Raw genomic sequence first — 21,293 nt, 5'->3', positions numbered from 1 at the left:
AGGCACTTCACAAGACTTCATAAAAATGCATTTGAAGAACTATTTTCATTTTCAGTAAAGATTTGAAATTTGGTCATTATATTTTAAAGTTGTTTCAAAAGGATAACTATGAATCCAATTGTACACAAATACATCTATACTATAAATACTATACTTGTGTGTATGTGTGTATATATATATATCTTAAATACATACACAACATTAAATATACACAGATCACTCCACTTTCTTACTTCTGTGGGCCTCAAAGCATTTTTAAGTACTCCAGTATTGAGGTTCAAAAGTTCAGACACGTATCCTGTTCAAAACTTACAAACAGAACAGAGCTGGAGATATGGATCACAATCAAAAGAGAAGTTAAAGAGTCACCAAGTACTGTAACTGGCCACAGATGTGTTCTAAATCTCAACTATTGCCAAAAAGAAAACTACCACCAACAACTAAAAACCATCATAACCTCCACTGCCATTATAACCAGTGGAAAAGCAGAAGTGTTTCCCTTGCCTAATTCCAAGCTGGTATCTGAACATCATTAAACTAATGAGTTACACCACAGGATTGTCACAATTGAGTTACCATCTAGATGTTAATTCAACCTCGGTAATTACACTTGAACTGGTATGGTGAGAGACGAGGTATCAAGATGTTGCTCTTTCCGATAAACTCTACATAAACAACAGGAAGCAGTACAATATATATATTTGCATAGATTAACAATGCATGATATTTACATATATTAAAACATGCATATACCCTATCTGTCTAATATTTCCAGTCTGAAGATTTCCCAAATAAAGCCACAAAGCATCCCTCCCTTCTGACTTCTTAATAATTGGTAGTATGTCACAGTTTCAAAGCTGATTGATACTACACTACCCAGGAACAACAAGCAATGAAAAGATTTAACTTAACCTAAAAATATTCTGCACAAGCTCGTGTTTTGAAATTAGTTTTATTTTACTTATCTTTTTGTCTCTGAGAAGCTTGAAGAGGGCATAGCAACAGATCTATATGTGTAGCACATTTTAATCCTGACAACAGTATCTGTTTTGCAAAGAATCCTTTTGTCCTGTAGTAAAATTAATAATTTTTTCTTTCACTTAAAGGAATCTGTCAGATTATAAATTTCTTTTTTCTTATTTATGAAATACAACTACGTCCATACAATTTTTAGACTACAAGGATACTGCTTTGAATACAGTGGAAATCTGTAAGATTGAAATAATTTCCTCATAAACAAGTCACAGTATTTGTTCACTACCTTGTCAAGGTTTTTAAAATGAACTAAACAGGTACAAAAGGAGTGGCTTGATTGCAGCACTGAAATGAATCATAGTGTAAGCAGACACACCCTGGAAAATACTCTCTAGATTGATAATGGTACAATTCACAGGACTTCTGTACCAACTTACTTAAAATAATATTTTCATTCTTTTTCACTCTATGCCATAATTTCCAAACATGCCAAATTTTTATGATCTTGCGCTCTTATGTACAGATGCATTATATGACTCGTTCACAACAAACGAACAAGGGTAGAATAAGAAATCTCAGTTACCAGGGTATTAGTCTAGGGCTTAAGCCAACTTCACTTGGTTTAAACTTCTTAAGCTACTATTAAGCAGAAATGTCTGTACATAAGCATTAAAGAACAAACTTTTCTTTACACAACTTCTCCTTCTTAGTTCCTTTATCTTAATCCATTAATTTCCAATGAAAGCAGAAAACACATTGCCGCAGCAACTGCACTCACCAATTTTTTCCATTCAAGCCATTTGACTGCATGAAAGTTTCAAATCACAGCACATGGCAAAGTTTGCAGTCATGCTTGTAAGAAAAATGCCATACAAAATTGTTTAAGTGCACACAGCTACAAGCAGCTACTGCTATCCAATTTCTCTGCTATACATAGCTTCATTTATCATAGAATCACAGAATGGCTTGGGCTGGGAGGGAACTTAATGATCACCCAGTTTCAACCTCACTGCCATGGACAGGGACACCTCCCACCAGACCAGGTTGCCAAAAGCCCCATCCAGCCTGGCCATGAAGATCTCCAGGGATGGGGCATCCACAGCTTCCCGGGGCAGCCTGTGTCAGTGCCTCACCGCCCTCACAGTGAAGAATTTCTTCCTAATATCTAATCTAAATCTACCCTCTTTTAGTTTAAAGCCATTACCCCTTGTCCTGCCACAATGAGTCCCTCTTCTTCGCTCCTGTAGCCCCCCATTATGTACTAGAAGGCTATAAGGGAGCTGAAGCCTTCTCCAGGCTTAACAACCCCATCTCTCTTAGCATATCTTTGTAGTAGAGGTGCTCCAGCCCTCTGATTATCCTTGTGGCCGTCCTTTGGACTCATTCTAATAGGTCCATGTCCTTCTTGTGCTGGGGGCCCCAGAGATGAATGCAGGGCTCCAGGTGGGGTCTCATAAGAGCAGAGTAGACGGGGACAACCCCCTCCCTTGACCTGCTGGCCACGTTGCTTTTGATGCAGCCCAGGATATGGTTGGCTTTCTGGGCTGCAAGCACACATTACTGACTCATGTTGAACTTCTCATCAACCAACACCCCCAGGTCCTTCTCTTCAGGGATGCTCTCAATCCATTCTCCACCCAGCCTGTGTTTGTACTTGGGATTGACCTGGCCCAAAGGCTTGCCCTTGCACTTGGCCTTGTGAGGTTTGCATGGGCCCACCTCTCAGGCCTGTCCAGGTCCCTCTGGACATCATCCCTTCCCTGCAGCATGTTGACTGCACCACACAGCTTGGTATTATGGACAAACTTGCTGAGTGTGCACTCAATCCCACTATCCATGTCACTGTTAAATAGTACCGGACCCAACACTGACCCCTGAGGAATGCCACTCATCACTGGTCCCCACGTGGATATCAAGCTGTTGACTGCTTCTCTTTGAGTGTGACCGTCCAGCTAATTCCTTATCCACTATGTGGTCCGCCCATCAAATCCATTTCTCTCCAATTTAGAGGCAAGGATGTTGCACTGGAGCATCTATTACTATTCATTCCCAACAGTCAAGCACCATTACAAGTGATATGTCACAGCAGTGTCACAGCTGGGAGACTTAGGATGCTCTGACACTGATTTTTGCTTTCCTTGCCCCATTAGCAAAACATCTTTCCTGTGATTAATACAACAGTTCCCCTGCATAGAACTTCTTATAGGTGTGACCAGGTTAATCCTGTTACTACAGACTGGAAAACTGACTTTTCAGAAGGTTTCTTTTAGCTAACTACTGTCATCATTTAACAGCATTAAAGGTCTGATATGAAACAAGGAGCTGTTGTACAATTAATTCCATAGATCAACTTCAGCTTCCCCCTACCACTTCATGTTGTTTTTGTTTGATTGAGGAAGAGATGTAGAATATATGTAAAATATCTACCAAAATATTTAATGCCTTCTATTGAAGCACTGAAGTCAGTAACTCTGTTCTTCATATCCATAATGCTTGTCTTTACCTTTTTTTTCCTTACAAAGTGAATTCTCCAGGTGCTTCACAATACAATGAAGTCATGTTTGCAAAGGTTTGTGTTGAGCCCTGTAACTCATCCCTTCCAAGCTCCACAGTTCTTCAGTAAGTCTACCTAAATCTATGTCGTACTATAACTTATGTAAACGCACTACCATTTAAATCTAACAGCTACAGCTTTAGTATGTCACCTATCAGTTGGATGCTCTGCCAACTATTTTAACAAGCAACACATTTAGAAGTACAACAAAACTCTATCTTGATGTAAAAACATCAGCAGGGGGAGGTAGGATCATTTAACCATAAATGATAATTAAAGGACAACCAAAGCATGGATCACAAAAGTCTTGTCTTCTTGCACAGCTAAGTCAATACCCACAGTGGAAGAACTCAGAGAGTTCTTCCACTCTCTGAGTGGACTCTCAGAGAGACAAAAATCCATGGACTGTGATAAAATGATCTGCAAGCTCAAACAAAAAGAATGAAAAATGCAGTAGGTCACACTACTACAAGCTTTCTCTCCAGGCACAAATAGTACTTTTCTGTACAATAGCATGAATACGAACACAAGAAAGAATGAAGTGATAAGCCTTCTTAACTAAACGCTCAGTTTGGTTCTTCACAAGTCTTTCATAAAATCTTAAGCTGCAGAAAAATGATTTGACATCATCATGTGATGCTGTTACACACTGGCACCAGACTAAACAGCAATGTGTCAGAGGGTATGTTCAAAAAAAGCAAATAACTCAACAGGTCTAACTTTCTACATTTTTATAGATGCAGAAATTTCATTCTCTTGCCAGGGAGATCACAAATGGAAGGTTGCATTCCTTTGAAACTGCAAAGTATTGCAGTTTCATCAATATTTGATAATGTGAAGAGGCGTATGCACAGATTACAAACGCAACAGCTGGTTTTGATTATTTCCTTAAAGCTGGAAAAACAGGTCTCTTGCTTTTCACAGTTATAAGAGAATTACCTAGACACTTCAGAGAAGGTAACAAAAATAGCACTGTTTTATTTGTTCCTCAGTACAAGTTATGCATTTTTGACTTACGGAAGTATTTCAAGGTCTCTTCTATTTGCTCAGTTGTTAAGTCAATATTTGCATCAGGAGAAATGAGAGGCGTATGAAGCCAGTCGTCGTGGTCATAACCATAGATTGTATCTGCTCTTAGCTTATAATGAGGCAGCTGCTCTTCCAGTAGACTGATGATTTCAACTTCAGGAAGATTGGTACTATTGCACACATCTGACAAAAGAAAGAAAGGACAGTTACTCTGTTAGGTACTTTAAACCAAGTACTATACATATAAGCTAGGAAAAACATCAAATTGGTTTGACATTGGCAAGATTTTATGCATGTAAAGAACACCTAGATAGCTAAACAGCTAGGTTTAGGACATAAGACTAGCACAAATTTCCCCCAAATGAGATTATTTACTAGTACAAAATAGGAGGACACATTTCTCAGGATAAAAAGCCCAATTTTTACAAGAAAGGGCTCATCTATTGAAGAATATTCCCTCTAATAGGTTAAAGAGAAGGAGGCAAAATAGAGAACAAGGGAGCATTGACCATGACAGGGTTGTAAAAACGCATGTATGGAGAAAGTTATACTGCATATAGGAATTTTCATTTTTTTATGTTTTACTAGACAGATTATTTTTAGGTTGCATGCTCTGCATTTCTCCTTAACTTGGTCTTTGACCACAGTTCAGCATCACTGTACTTTGCTGCTGACAGATTTTTCTCAGGAAGAAATTCAGGATTGCAATAGCAAACTGTCACAATTCACACTTAAGATACAATGGCAAGGCTGGCAAGCAAGAACTTCTAGGGCACCTTTCAACACCATCTTGACCTGAATTCTGTGCTATCAGTCCTTCACATTCACAAGTGTATCATCTTTGCACGCAGTTTTAAAAATGGATGCCAAGGGCCATCAACAGCTGCATAAATGTTGCAATTTATATTGGAAATTTAAATTTAGGAAAAGAGACAGAAGTTTTAACATGTGAAACTGCAATTCAGCATAATTAAAACCTTTTTCACCATGAGGATGATGAAACACGGGAACAGCAACCCAGAAAGAATGAGAATCTCAGCCCCTGCAGAGACTGACAACCCAACTGAACAAGGCCCTGAGCTATCTAAACCTGGTTTGGAAGAGCAAGCACTAAGGAAGGCTGCTCCCAAGCTGTGCAATGCAGTTCTGTCTTTAATCAGTGATATATAGCTCTTGGGATCATTGCTAGGTCTCACTCCACTGTAAATAGCCAAGATCGTCAGGGGCTGACTGCACCCACAGCCCTACCCAGGCTTACTGGAACTCCCTCCCCCCCCCCCCCGCCAGCACCCCCATATAAGCAAGCCAAGGCCCCTTGCCCTCCCTGCACAGTGCTGTAGGGCAGAGCTGTACCCAGCTCTGCCTCTGATGATACTGACTCGTTCCTGGAATGTCCTGAGACCTGACTCAGTTGCTGGCATCTATCTCATCATCACTGGAGAGTCAATTTAAACCATTACTGCAGCACTGCTCTGGAACAACGGGACTGCACTCTGTGCCAAGGACACTGCCCTTCCTGTCCTGTGGTCGCCCTCAGTTCCCTGCAGAGCTGTAAAGCAGCCCTGCTCTCCCTGCTCCCTCAGGAAGATGCAGATTTTCATACAGGATAAGCTCATTATTGCAGGACTGACGCAGACCTGCAAGCTACTAGAATCATCTTCTCTAGGAAAAATAACAAACAAACAAAAGCAATTAACACACACTTCTCCACAGACCATCAATTACCTCTTTTTCAGCTTTCTAATCCAGAAACTGTATTATCAGAAGCATCATCCCAAGAATTTAAAATGTCAAGAATGCTACTATTCAGCCACACTTCAGGGCAAATGATACTCCTACTGATAATCTCTTGCCTATATTCTTTACAGGATCCTGCTCAGTAAAACTAAAACCCACCAGGGCAAGTTGCACCATACCTTATGGTTCAGGGGGTTCACTATTATACATTAGGAGGTATTCTGCTCTCCTTTCATCCAGACTGTTCTACTAACTTTTGGACATATAGAAACGTTCCCCAAATCTTATTGCAGAAATATATGTGCAAAAGTTAGCAGGAGCACTCACACGTGCAACAATACGATTTTTATGGAGCTTGTTCGACAAGAGATGTGCCTGTATACGTCATTTCAAGAGGTCTTTGCAGTACTCTTGGAGACTACTAGTTTACGCAGAGAAACAAGACCTTATTCCCACATCTCCAGAGCTAAGCGCTAACTGTACAAACCTTTCTTTTGCCCTGACTAGTTTAAGTGTTGATAATGTCCATTTTAGTGCCTGCAACTATCTGTGTGCAGAGAAGCCAGCTGACCTTACATAAAATGGCCGCTGCTGTAAACTAAACATTTTAAAGATGTTTAGACACATCCATATATATAATACATAGGTATATAAAATATGATGTGCATATATATCTATATATCTATCTTTGTGTTATCTAATTGCTCTCACTGTCAAGAATATGGGGTTAGTTTTCCTTTCCTTCCTGACAAAATGTTAGTTCTCCTCTCATGAAAAACATGAGTCTACACAACCTGACTGCAATGGTCTTCTTGCAAACAGAAAAATAAAAACATTTGAAAAATTCAAGCTTTCAATTTATACTTTTAACTAGCATTAAAAAAAAAAAAAAAAGTGACTTTATTGATCAAAAAAGAAAGCTTCAAGCAACTAACTCTGTGCAGAGTGGCCTGTTGTGTAATAAAATGTAGTAAAATTAGAAATGCAAAAGTTACCATTAGAATCTGAGAAAAATTACCTCATATGCACACACAAAAGAAATCTATACACTTTTATTGTGAAAAAGAAATCTGTGGGAATATAAAGGACAGGCAGTAAAGAAATAAGAATTATAGTGGAATACAAGTCAACCAAGACAATTTTCTACTTATTACATAATAAATCATGAGTGTTTCTGAGATATTCAAAGCCTAGCAACTGAAAAATATATATTAATGAGTAACTTCAAAGGCAGTTTATTTTGATGCTATTGTTACTAAATTCTATTGTGATTTTAAAATCTGTATACCAGCAGGAAATAGGAGCAGGCTCTGATGTAATTTACCTATTTAGAAAAACAGGACACAATAATTACAGTTGCGTATGACTAAACATTAGTTCACCATTTAAGTCACAGCAATACTCTCAGTGCTACAGTCACGCAGTCTTCACTTTTCCTCCCCTTGCTTTTCTGAGGTGCAGACACTTATTGTAATGAGTAGGTACAGAGGCTTCCAGGTAATTGTTTTTATTAATATTTCTGATTAATATTGCAAGGATAAACAAGTAAGGTAAGTTCTCTACTCAGAGCACCTGGGACATTATTTATGTTTTATTATTAAGTTAACTGAAGTACAGAGGGCATAAAACTCTAGCAGCTTCCTCTTGTCCTATATGGTAACTTCATTCTATTGAGTTAAATATAACAACATAAATCTAAAACAATTAAGTGATTGTTAATATAAACGATGCAAGACACTACAGCTGAAGTTGCTCTGTTACAGATCTATTTTTTTTCAGTAGGCTAAGTGATTTAAAAGTTGCAGTTTTCTGGACATCCTTGGTAAACAGAAACTTCTACATGCAAATTACAACCAACTTAAAGAGATGAATGTTTGCCTTAGGAATTAGGAACTTCTTCTCAAAGCATGGGTCATTACAAGTTCAGCTTTTGAAAGGAACCAGTTAAGAAGAAAGATTTTCTAAGGCTCTTGCATGTTGCAGAATTCTACAGTTAATGCTACTCCATAGAAATAATTACTTATAGAGAAAGAAAATCTGTGGATTTGTTATTTCTTTTCCCTATTATCTTTACAAGTTGTATGTTTCACTGCTTTGCTACCCTCATAGCTTAGTTGTGGCACATGCAGGTACACCCCACCTCTCCTCTTTTTGGTGCAAAATGAATTTCTCTGTGCCCTATGTTTCAGAAGATAAAGAAGTTCAGTGTACTTTGTAGGAGTTACTGACATTATTCCTCCCCTTCCTCTGAAAATTTTCTGAAAGAGAGTAAATCAACTTATTTCAGAGACCTTCTATTCTTTCTTGATAGTGTTGTTGCCTCAGTTTCTAAACCTCTCTTTCAATAAAGAAGATGCAAAACCAGGTAGAAGTTATCATCTGAGTTATCTTTTGGTGTGCTTCCCCTTCTCTGGGTATCTTGGATGGAAAGAAATATGCCAGCACCTTATGACAAAACAATTCAACCTCAGCTTGAGTTAAAGTTAGTCTTTAGTATCTCCTTTCTCCTTTTTTAATTATAAAGACATCAGAACTGATGAGGTACAGAAAAAGTTGATGGGAGAGACAGGGGAATTACGTGTAGACAGATTTGGTGATCTCATTCTAAACAACATAGTCATCCAAAACAGCTGATCTGTCATACTCCATCCCCTACTTGGCTTTTGGTTTCCCCTATTGACAGCTTTGACTGAAGAGATGATTATATATCTCACTATAGAAATGAAACCTAGCTAGAAGAATAAACAGAAAGCACCAAATCAATTTTAGTATCAATTTGACATAAGTACCGAGAAGACAGAGAAAATAACCTAAAAACAGAGAAGAGGGCAATGGGAAAAAAAAAAATGCAGAAAGAAGACAAATTCTAAAAATCTCAAAGTCGGGCATCTGCAGATTTTTATTTTTTTTTATTTTTATTATTAATATTTATTTATTTATTTATTTTGGTTGGTTGTTTTTTTTAGGAACACATTACAATACAGGTAACCAGTACAGTCATAGCATGGAATATAAAATGTTTAACTAAGGTCTGTTGATTCTACTCCAAACTATCCTCAATCTTTATGGTTTTATTCCTTTGCTTTCAAGCAGAGGCTCTCCTTTCAAGGTTAAAGGGCCTTTCAGGTCATTAGGAAACCTCCTAGCAGTGGATACTGCCACCTGGTGCAAGAAGCGCCTTATTACTCAATTCCTTGACAGCACAAACGTCATTTTTTGTTTCTCATTGAAAGAGCTTTGTCCCTTTTCACATGGACTACCAATAGCTCTGCAGAGGTAAGTCTGCAGTACCCACTGGATTATTTTTTTCCCTTCTTAAAATACTCTGAGAATTTTCAGGGCTTTGGTTCTCAAGAGATTGCTCTTTGCAGGGCTGCTGGGACGGGAGCCCTATGGTACCAGCATGCATCCCTGTAAGTATAAATGAAGTAAGACCCACACAGGAAATTTCTCATAATCCTAACCCTGACATGAACCATGCTTGGGTCAGCATTGCATGCAAGAAGAGTCAGGTCACGATACACAAGTTAAAACAAGGGAGACCAGAAGAAAACTACTCAGAAACTGCATCATTCCTGGAGCACTGTCCTCCAGAGTTGTGGCCTTACAAAGGCCAACACCTCAAAAACAGCTAAAGCAGCTGTACTACCTTGAAATGCTTCCTCTGAGAAAAGAGAAGCAGTGGCTGTGAAGAAGCAGTATGTCCAGCAGAACAGCACGACTCCCAGTCTGGCTTTGGGGGAGTGCTGTGCTGCTTGGCAGCTTTCAAAATGCATGTTTTGGTCATTGGCTTGTATCACCCCCAATCTGAACACCTTCTGCAGGCCTCCACTGCATCGCCTCCCAGCAGCTGGTGCTCAGCCCACAGCCAGAAAGAGTAACACTAAATTCCTTCTTCTTATGAAGAAAAAATGGGAAGAAAAAAAAAAAAAAAAAAAGCCATGGCTCAGGCAAATTCTTGCATTTCCCATAACAGAATTAAAACTTTGTAACTTGTCACAACCTTTTGAGACAGTTGAGGAAGAAGAAATTAGATAAGAGCAGAGAAAGAAAAATAGATAAGATAAACAAGGAAATTGTCTGCAGAAAGCAGGAAGAATGAAGAAGTTACCACCATAATTCATGGAACTACCTATTCCTCGTGCTGGTTTTCAACCCTGTCCCATTTCCCACCCCCTTCCACATACTACACCCCTCCTTGACACACAGTTCTCTAAAGTTTAAAACAGAGAAGCTTAAAAACTCTTTGAAAATGTCTGGTCAGTAAGTACCAGATTATTATTTTATTTTTTATTTTTTTAAAGTACACAATACCTGAAAAGGGTTAGTTCCAGTGCTGGCTCCCTACTAGTTAAGTAAAAGGAAGATTCTCTGCAGATCAGGGTTACAGCATGGAGGCTAAAGTCCAGCCACATGTAACACAAGAAATTAAAGTTCATCAGTTTGAGGTATCTCATGTGAACTACTAGTGAATCTCGACTGCCCCTTTGCCTCATGAGATGCATACACACAGAGAACATGAACTGAAAGACAAAATGGAGCCTGTGCCCCTCAAAATCAAAGGGCTGGTAAACACTTGTAAATATTGTATCCCTGTATGTAAAATGACAAATCTCCACAGAATGTGTACCTTCAGACAAAAAAAAAAAAAAGCATTACATTTTCTACTCTTCAAGCAGGAGGTGCCCCATTTATGGTTCTCGGTGACCGTCCCAGTTTTAAAAGGGTGAAGGAGTATGCAACTCTGTAACGTTAAATGTCATCCCATTCCACCAGGCTGAGAAACTTCTGGAAACTCCTTCAGAGAAATGTCACCTAATTTGGCTTGACAACCAACCAAGAGGCCATAACACCATTAGGATTCTGCTCTGTCATCAGGCCACAGGCCCAAAGCCTGATCACATTCCACAGACAGAGGTAAGGAAAATGGCCTCTCTGTAAATGCTTTCCAGCAGATAGCTCCCGGTTGTATGATGCTCCTGGCAGCATCCTTTTTAAGATGCTTTCTGTAAATTTAGACATTCAGGGAATGCAGTGAACTACTCATTACTGTTGCAAACAGATCCACATAAAAATGATAAGCAAAAGGGCAGACAAATTTCAACCTTGCAATTAGGCTGCTTGCTTGTCTTCTAAGGAAGGAAATACAGCCTGGAGTCATCCAGTATTTGAGCTCTCAAGGGACACAGGGAAACAGGCATTAAATACTGTCTGGGGTCCAAATCACAAGTATGTCTTGGACATTATTTAACAATTACTCTGTATATATACCTGTAAGAGGTCAAAAAACAAACTCACCAGGTTGCTATTCAATTTCAGTTCTAGGATGACCAGAATGTGGCTAATGCAAGTCCTAAAATAGGAATGTACATTAAAATTTACATATCATATTCATCAAGTGTGTGACTATATTTGGGGCAAAGAAAATAACTACTTAGGAAAAAAATAAATCCTCCCAACTCATTGACTTGCCCAAAGGGAAAGAGGGCTTCAGCATCCCAAACATCACAAGTCTTATTGCTGATTGCAATGCTAAACTGCGGGGAAAAAAAGCTCTTCAATGAGAAAACCATCTTGTTCTTTTAAAATTCACTCTCCTCAAACAGCCACAGCAGCTTCTGTAACTTGCCTGGCATGACAGGATTTTGGAATTGCTGATCCTGCCACACCTTTAACCAGAGCTGGTTAAGCAGTGGTTCTTCTGCCTCTCCACATGGAAAATCCTGTCAAAAATCAGTCTTCGTTAGGAAAATAAAACACCCTGCACCAACCTCAGGCATTCCCATTCCAGGCTGCCCCAGCTGTGGTGGTGCTGACCTGCAGCTCAGCACCACCACAGCCCTTTCCCTGATGCTCACAGAGATCCCACAGGGCTTCCCACATTGCGTAGGCAGGCCACGAGCCATGGGCAGGCAGGCAGCTGTGTGGGCACACAGTCACAGGACAGGAATGCTGGAGGAGAAGTCCAAGCCCATGGAAAAGGCTAAGACAACAAACCTGGGATTCTCATTACATTCCCTATACAATGCTATTTTTTACTTCAGTTATCTGACATTTCATATTTCAGATTTTCGTATTTCATATTGTATACAAACACATACATTCAAGGGCAAGGATAGGAGACACTTGGCTTGTCCTCCCCCCACTGCTTCCCTCTGAATAAATCCAGCTTTATTACTAGGGAAAAAAATAAAAACCTCCCTTCTCAGATTTAAAAGATTTGTGTAAGCTACAGAACACACCACAATTCTCCTTCGCTACAAAGGAGAATTGGTATGACGGATCAGATCACTCAGTCTCATCCACAGGAACACTGTTGCACAGAAAAAAAAAATAAAAAGAAATAATAATAATGCTGTACCTCCAGTTCTGCTATGCCAGGCTCTGGCCAACCTCGTGTGTGGTGTGGGCAGGCCATGGGACCCTCCTCCCAGATAAGACCCTGGGCCCAGCCCTTTCCTGCATTTTTGGGTACATAAAACATTAGCATTTCCAGCTCGTTAGCCTCCCTGGTAGGGCATTCTGATTAAATTAGGCAATCGAAAGCATCTTGAAGAGATAAGGTGAGAGAAAACTTGGCTTAGCAAAACACAACAGATAAAGATGCGGACAAAATAGGGAATGCCAAAGCTAACAACGCTAAAACCTCCGGGAACTGTGGCTCTATTGTGAGGAATGTCATTGTTTATTAAGTTAAAGTCTCTCTGCTGTGGTTTCATCCTACACACACAGTCCTGCTGGGTATAACAGGGGGAAACAAATCTCTGTGATGAGAGGCCATTAAACTATTAGGTCTCTACTGTACATCAATGCCATCAATTTAAAGAAGTTTTGCTTCAGTATGGAAATGCTTCTCCCTGTAGATAAATGCAGCCATATTAATGCATTTATTTCTACATTAAATAGGGAAAAAAAAGAAAAAGGAAACTCCACCACTGCGGCCATTCTTCTAGAGCAAGAACAAAAGCTATTCATGTATCAAATGCATACTGGCAACACACTGTTCAGCAGCAGTAAGAACAAACACATCCATTAACCACTAGGACCTTCTAGCTGCCAAGACAGACTGCAAATGTCTCGAAAAGGCAAAGGAGCCCATTGATAACTCACTGAGTACAGAAAGCCCTGAGAAGCAATTGTCCTGCTTTTGCTTGTTGTTCAGCCCAGCTACAAAGTGTGCCAGCCTCTGAATAAGAGCTGTGAAAGCTTGAGAATCACACACACAAAAAGGATTAATTCTGATGGAGCTTGATTTTTTTTTTTCTTTTACAAATGTTGACTTTACCAGGAAAAATTACTGGTTTGGGATGGAAACATACATACACTGCATGCCATGGAGGCAAAACAATGGAATAAACGTATTTTCACATACTTGAATGCACCAATAATCAAACATAGCTTTTTAGCCTACTAGTCCTGTTTATGTGCAACACAATAAATGCAATCTGGGGGAGAACACATGGGGGACCAACACGCATACAGACACGCACACGACCCCAGGAAATCCACCAGGCACTTGCCCTTCAGAGCTCATTCTCCAAAGAACAAACCCAGAACACCAATGAGTACTTAAACCTCCTGCTCTTCCATACCCTGAGTAAAGGGCACATTTAGGAAGGACAAGCATGCTTCCCACAACAAGGGAAATCTAGAAACAAAGTAAAAGTCATGGTGGACTTCAGTAATTCCTGAAAGCAGCTGCTTTCATGGTCACTCTAGAATTAATAGCTTACACCAAAACCCATATATTCCTCCTCTTAGTATGATGCAAGTCATAGTATGCTAGGCAGAATTACATTTATTAAAGCCATCATTCTTCTCGTGCTCAGGGAGCAATCTCACACTAATATTGCTAGCATATCTGGCTTGCTTTAGAAAAAGAATGGGTGTTCATAATTTAGCAATAACTGCTTATAAGAATTGGTAGGAAAGAAGAGGGAGAAGAAACCAACATGATATCAAGCTTATGGAATGAGAATGGTGACAGCAATAGCAAAGTAAATGGAGCGAGGTAAGAGGCCACATTCCCAAACTTTAAAGGAGAAACTGAGGGAGATGGAAGGGCAAAAGGCCAGTGTGTGAATATGTCATGCATGTGGCGGATAAGGGAAATGGACAGAGTCAAACACTAAATGGACACTGCAAAAGCTAGACAGGGATGTGTCCTCTGTATCCCTGGTACAGCAGCTCTGCGCGATGGGGATACACATGCTGAGAACAGACTACTGTGAGCAGCTGCACGCGTTTTCCACACTTAGCATCTGCTATTGCTGCTGTAAGAGCCAGTCTGACCCAAGAGGGCATTTATCGTTGGAGTTACAGATGGACAGTTGCAATGCATGGAATCTTGCACCTCTCTCTTATACCTGCAAAACTGAGAAAAACATGGAAGAGGTACCCCAAAATAGGAACTGAAAAAGAACGAAGTGCTAGAGCAAGTTTATGCAGTAGAGGAAGGGCCACTGAAAGGGAAAGATAACCACAACACCAATCTGAGAGGTTCAAATGGAGGGAAGCAACTCAAAGTTGAGGAGAGGATGAAACACCTCACAAAGGGAGAGGATGAAAATCCAGCAAAAACCTTTGCTGTAAGGAGATTGCGTTAGACTTGAGAGCAGGACAAAGTTGGTTTATTTGGATGCTATGGCTGCCTGTCACTGCAGTGAGGTGGAACCTATGTGACCTGCAAGGTCAAAAGATACCAACACTTCTGAGAGAGACCACCCTGCTGAGAGAAGAAGGGATTTCATGGTTTGACCCCATCCTGGAATGTAATTTTTAGTGTTTTTTTTTAAATCAACTTGTGAGAGAATATAGCCTACTGAGAAGCATTAAATACAAGACACGGAAAAAGCTATCATCACAAAGAATTTCCCAAGAACCCTCAGGGAATTGCCCAGACCACAACAGCCAGAAAACACACTTCTACATGCATTTGGAAAGAGTAATTAGTATAATGAACAAATGAATTATGCAAACTAATGAAGGAACTAGGCAATTTAAATCATGGTCCATTCATTTGCTCCTTTTTCAGAGAAGGATGAAGGAAACCTACATGGCATATTAAACAGCTAGCTCTTGAATTACAAAGTACACTGTGCCAAAATCATTGCAAATGGAGAGTCTTCAGACATGAGAAAGCAGACAAAGTGAATGTACTGAAGACGGCTAATGATACTGTGTTGTGTATGTATTAAGAGAGAAAAAAAAAAATGCTGTAAATCCACTGTGATGGATGTCTGGATGCCAGAAGAGTAACTCCATACTCCAATGATATTTCAGACTTCCATCCCATTGTACTCTCCAATCCAGAAGGACAGCCTTTGTCTGACAGCAGCTGACAAAGAAAAAGCAATCAGATTAAGAGGCTTTTATAATTCACAGAATTGGAACTGACACTTAATAGTGATACTCTGCTTCATTGTGCCAAGACTACAGTCCTTCCTTCTTTACAAAAAAGGGTGGGAGGTGTTAGATAGAGGAGGAAGTCCCATTCCCCAAGCTGTTTCCACCAACACCTGCCTGGAAGTCTCTATGTCTGCACTGCGATTACAGGAAAAGACACAGACACCTTCAGAAGCACTGATTCCCCTTCTAGAAAAAGGGACACTAGATGGTGCTACGTCTGTACTTGCATCGTTATGGTCTCAGATGAATGGCAGCTGGGAGAAAAAAGATAAAAGGAAATGCAACTGGGACAAGATAGGTGTTTCGTACATGTAGTAGATTGCCACTTCCATGCCATACAGTGCTGTCCTACTGTCTACCAGCCTCAATATCTGAGACCACTTCTGCCCACTTACCTGTAAACACCTCACAAGTGATAGCAGTAGAAGCCCCTTAATTTAGCCTATATTGAACATCTCACTTAAATTGTGATAACAAAAACAATAAAGTAATTCCTTTATTTATATATTAAAGTATAGTATATAGTTTTTTTTAATATACTACATCTATTGCACATAGCAGATACTGAATTCATTTTACAGGTTTAATACTATTACTATTTAGAAACTAAGTGATCCACAATTAACTTTTTGGGGGATAACACCTATTAAAACATTTCCAAATTTTTATTTTTTTTTTTAATAAATCAGTTTACCTATTTCATTTGCCTCTCTATGCTTAAGTTAGCACACATTCAGAAATGTGTACTTGTGTAGCAGTAACACTTCATTTACGGTGACTACATGCTTTGGATTCTTTTACTATCATTAAATTTGGTGGGAAAGAAATAGCCTTTTCAGGGTGCTGCCCCCAATCAGTTTCAACACTGGCTTAAGTACTTCACCTCTCACTTTTTTTTTCTTTTTTTTTTTTTTTTCTCATCTTGGCCTGCTCTCATACAGCTCATTCCCTTGGCTACGGCACTGCAACTGCTTCTAGGCCCCATAGTAAAAGAGATCAAGCATGACCCAGCTAAAAAGTAACCCTTGGGTCCTGTCTTCCACAAAAGCAGGGGAGGAACCCAGACGGGTTGTCTAATAAGTATCTGAAGTTGCAGTCCCACAGAAATCTGCACACACATGCCTAGCACAACCAGAAAGCCTGAGGCACCTGCAGCTCCGAGGGCCCCGGCAGGGAAGGCCACACCGCTGACAGGGAACACTGAGCCTCCTGTCTACTGCCAACAAGCAGAACAGATGTGAAGAAAGCAACAAGAATTTAAAATTCTTTGAGCACCAATGGCGTCCTTGAAAATTCAAAAGCAAAACGTGTATCATGGAGTTTGTTCCTAGGCTTAAATTATGTCCCAGTCAACCCCAATTTCACTGCCATTCACCGGTCATGTTTCAGAAGGCATCACCACAAGGCACTGTGACTCAGTTCCCCAGGATTTTCTTGCCATTCTTTGCAAGAACTTTTGCAGATGTTTTTTACAATAGGATCTAGGTGTTAACCTTAAAAGAAAATAGATTACGCCGATTATTGTATTTAAAGGTGTCTGCTCTAGGCCGAGTCAATGCTCAGCATCAGAAGGAAAATTACAGTATGTGCAGACTTGATAGGAGCAATTTCTTCCCCATTGGAGAATGTAAGTGTAAATAGCACTGATCTGTCAGTCAGGCCTACACTAAGAGTTCACATTAAAGCCTCTGACATTCCTTTCTCTGCTTGTTTCAAGTCTATGTATGCTCTGGATAACAACATGTACAACTAAACAAGGAGAGATTTTACAGAGAAAGTAAGAGACCAATTTCCAACTCTCAGTCTTCATCCTTTGGCACCTTTACAAACTACAGCAAAGAGCTGAAATTCAGGAAAAACAGAAAAGAAAAAAAAACAAAACAACAACAACAAACCACACCTATTTCTACTGCAAGTCCTACCATCTTTCCTCCAGGTCACAACCAGTACAAATTTACTGCTGCAGAACAGTTAATCCATAAAAGCATTACATGATCAAACAGTAAACCACGCTTGGCTGATAATTAAAAAAGAAGAGATTCAGAATGTGCATCATGCTTGAAAGAGTGTGAGGTAGGGTGACATGTGCTGACCTCAATTTAATAAAAACTACTTAAAAAAATAAGAAATTAGGACAGAATTGGAGGTGGACAGGACACAGCCAACAAAACTTGCAAGAAAGATACTTCTACAAGGAACCTGGAAAACAGTGTAGGTTTTTCTGGTCTACCTACCAAGCAAATATCTGGAAGGCAGCAAAATAAATAAATAAAATAAATATAACGAATAACCAGGGATGGGGAGCTAGTTTTGGATAACAAACCATTTCTTTTATCTAGAAGCATACCCAACTGAATGTAATGTCAGTGTAAAATTTGCTGCTTCTCTTCTCAGTGCAAAAAGCCTTGAATTTTCCCAATGGCTGCAAACTCCCCGAACCCTGTCTCACTTGGCTTCCAACTGCGCACTGAAGCAGCTGTGTTTGGTAAGCAGCTCCTGACTTCAGTGGCATTGGATTGCTTTTTTCCTCCCCCAACAGCATGCTGCATGTGTGCTACCAAAAAAAAAAAAAAAAAAAAAAAAAAAGACAAACTACAATGGTGTTTTAAAGAGAATGAAAATAAAAAGGGTTATAACGGCAAGGGTAAAAGACTCAAGAGGGTAGGCTAACTGCAAAAAGCAATCTTCCCTAGGAATGAAGCAGGCTGAGCACAAGCAGCTATTACAGCCAAATTACTAGTTTGTCATTTTAACTTGTGGACTACTCTGTCATGAATTTCACCTGCAATACCTAAATAGGCACTGCAAGCCTCTTTTTCTATTCACAGCAGTGCTTTCTGCACTGTTCTGTACATTCTTATTGTTAGGCCCATCACCTCAAGCAGTAATTGCTATTTCCTCACACATTCCCCTCTGTGTGGCATGTGCATGCATGCCTTCACTTCTTCCACATACCAAGATGTAAGGTACAGAGATATGCGGAGCATCACTCCCCTTTACCTTTTGTTCCAGAATATCAACCCTTAACAACTACACAGCACTCAGGCTGAGCTTAACGTAAGACATACTACAAATATCTGTTGATGGTTACCATTAGCTAGTTCTCCGACCTACGGACAATTCTAGAAATGGATGGAAGTAACTTGGGAAAAAGCTATCTGGCAGCCACCTGGACGAGTCCTGCCCTTCTTTTTATCTTTTTTCTCAGTCCTCTCATTTCTCCCTCCTGAAATTCAGCTGACTACTCAAACTTTCCCAAAAGACCTTGGAACTGACAAGGTCACTTTAAGCTAAAGAAGCTCAGTCCAGCCAAAAAACATGCATTTGGAATGGAAACTGCTTGTCATTTATTTCATGGCCATATCCATGACTGAACTGAGTTACAGTGATTATTCAAACACTAAAGAATTGGGTCAACTGACCACATAACTACGAACTGAACTCTGTTTAAAATATCGTATTTAAGCACACTTTCCATCTATTTGTATGAACTCTATGACAAAAAAGTACTTCATCTTTCAGACAGGCATACAAAAGAAGCTGTTCTTTATACATAAACTTCCACGGTTCCAGAACTAACGTGACAAAAACCAGAATGGTTTGGAAAAGCAAAAAGACATACAGTCAAAACACGAGATGCTTCATATCATTTCTTCCATTCCCTTCTCCCACAAAGAAGTTCTCACATCAACATAAAAATCTCAATTATGTTAAACATAATTTTAAGCTGCAGTATTTTCTTCCCCTCATTCCTAACTCTCAGTTGGTTTACTTTCCAAGCAAGCTCCAAATGTTCAACTACTTAAGCCTGTAAGTACAGTATCTTAGTTTCAAAACTGCCATCAATCAAGCCTCTTTGCAAGAATCCTAATCTTTACAAAGAGTTTTCAGCAAAAAAAAAAAAAAAAAGAAATCATGTTCTTGTGAAATCACTTACTGAACAAGAAAAAAAGCACGGAACAACAGCAGCAGCACTAGCCATGGGCCAGATACCTCATAATGTTTTAAGAACAGAAGCTTAACTCTATGTTAACTTCTCACGATAAAAGATCTGACTGCTTACCAGTAATGGTGCAGGCATCTCTGTACTCTCTGCAGTCTGGCACATCATCTTCCGCTGCTTCACTTACATAGTGCTCTTCATGAATGCCTGTGTCACAGGCTTGGACTGCATGGTTCGACAGCTCCGAAGGAGGCACAGTGGCGGCCAAAGTGCAGTCGTGCAAAGCTGTGGCATCCAGCTTGGCAGGTTTCAGAGGGTTGTACAAACTGCCATCAGGGGGACCAGCACTGGAGACTGGGTCTGGCTGGCAAAAACAGAACTCTTTCTCTTTGCTAGAGCTGGCTTCAAGAAGTCTGTAAAACACAAAAGGAACAAATGCTTAATTCAAGCCATTCCAAACAGCATAAATCAGAATAATTTTCTTTTCCCTAAGCATTAATCTAACCTGAAAAATTCAGCAAGAACTAAAAGTCAAATACTGTACATACATGTAGAGCAGCTGCCTATTTTTGCAGCTTGCAGAGTTGCATCAAGTAGAAAAGCACTATTCCTTGTATAGTGTTATTTACCAATGGCTGTTTACACAGACAGGTTTTTGCCTCACCTAACTTGGAGTAAGCATGGTCCATCCATATCGGCTCGTTCACCAACTTACTTTCTCACATTTCTGCCAAGGGAGAGCTCTGTGTAGGCCAGGGCAGCTTGCTACGGGAGCCACACTATGCAGACAGACCACCCATCACTGGTTGTTCTACCGATACTTTAGGAACGTCATCATTTGAAATTGGTTGATACCAAACAATACAGGAATGATTGGGATCTTGTACTGATCGACCTACAGGGCTCATCCTCTCCACTGGGCCACCCTGTACAGCTTAGCCTTTCATTGCTTTACCTTTCCACAAGGCTCACTTCACCACACCTTTTGTGCAAGGGGCTAATGGTACCACAGTAATCCATAGTATGATACTGCTTTTGGCTATGAGCAGCATAAGAAAAGATGCAAATGTGTATTACTGCTAGGGAAAGAGGCTGCAATCATGGGATTGCTGAAAACCAAGCTTGGGAAAAGACTTGCAGGACAGGAAAAAAAGATTTTATATATGCAGTAGTTGCAAGGCAGAAGTAGCATCATAGGAACAGGCTACACAAGAATACCTAGACTGCACTGGAAAGGAAGAGAACAAGCCAGCAATGTGACACAAATGCACTGGTCTGCAAGCAAAAGGTGCAGATGCAACCCAATACAAAGGTGCAGCAACATAACACACTTTGTTTGGTGGTTCACTGAGAAGCAGAAATAAAACAGCTGTCTGGAGAATCCTATGAAGGTGGTTTTCTTTCATCTCCAGGAACATATGCAGATAATTTTATCTTGCTGTTCGAGTTATGCTGAGGAGCCTGGCATCTTATTTTCTGGAATTTCCAGTAAGCAATGATATTGCTTCACCAAGGCATTTATGACTATTTCTAGAAACTCACTGCAAGACTGAAGCATCTATAAACTGTCACGCTAAAGATTATGCATTCCTTACAGATTATGCATTCCCACTTCTGTGGGTAAATCACAGGGAAATCCTGCAATAA

The 21,293-nt window shown here is 39.9% G+C and overlaps 1 protein-coding gene across 3 annotated transcripts in view; it reads right to left on the bottom strand.

Moving 5' to 3' along the window:
• TRAK1 (trafficking kinesin protein 1) overlaps positions 1-20,052 on the bottom strand; it is an 83,316-nt gene extending 63,264 nt beyond the window's left edge. For 2 of the 3 annotated variants that reach the window (XM_084283217.1, XM_084283219.1), the window contains exons 1-2: positions 19,767-20,052; positions 4,547-4,741 (exon numbers count right to left, since the gene is read on the bottom strand). The gene's annotated coding sequence lies outside the window, so the exon portion shown is untranslated. Of the gene's footprint in view, positions 1-4,546; positions 4,742-19,766 lie in introns of those variants that run through there. The other variant, XM_084283218.1, reaches the window with a different exon arrangement.
• Between the last annotated feature and the right edge of the window lie 1,241 nt (positions 20,053-21,293).

This window comes from Netta rufina, assembly GCF_964035555.1.
Source record: "Netta rufina genome assembly, chromosome: 2".
Taxonomy (NCBI): Eukaryota; Metazoa; Chordata; class Aves; order Anseriformes; family Anatidae; genus Netta; species Netta rufina.
Note: the sequence above shows the minus strand (reverse complement) of the source record. Positions and strands in the feature narration are given on the sequence as shown.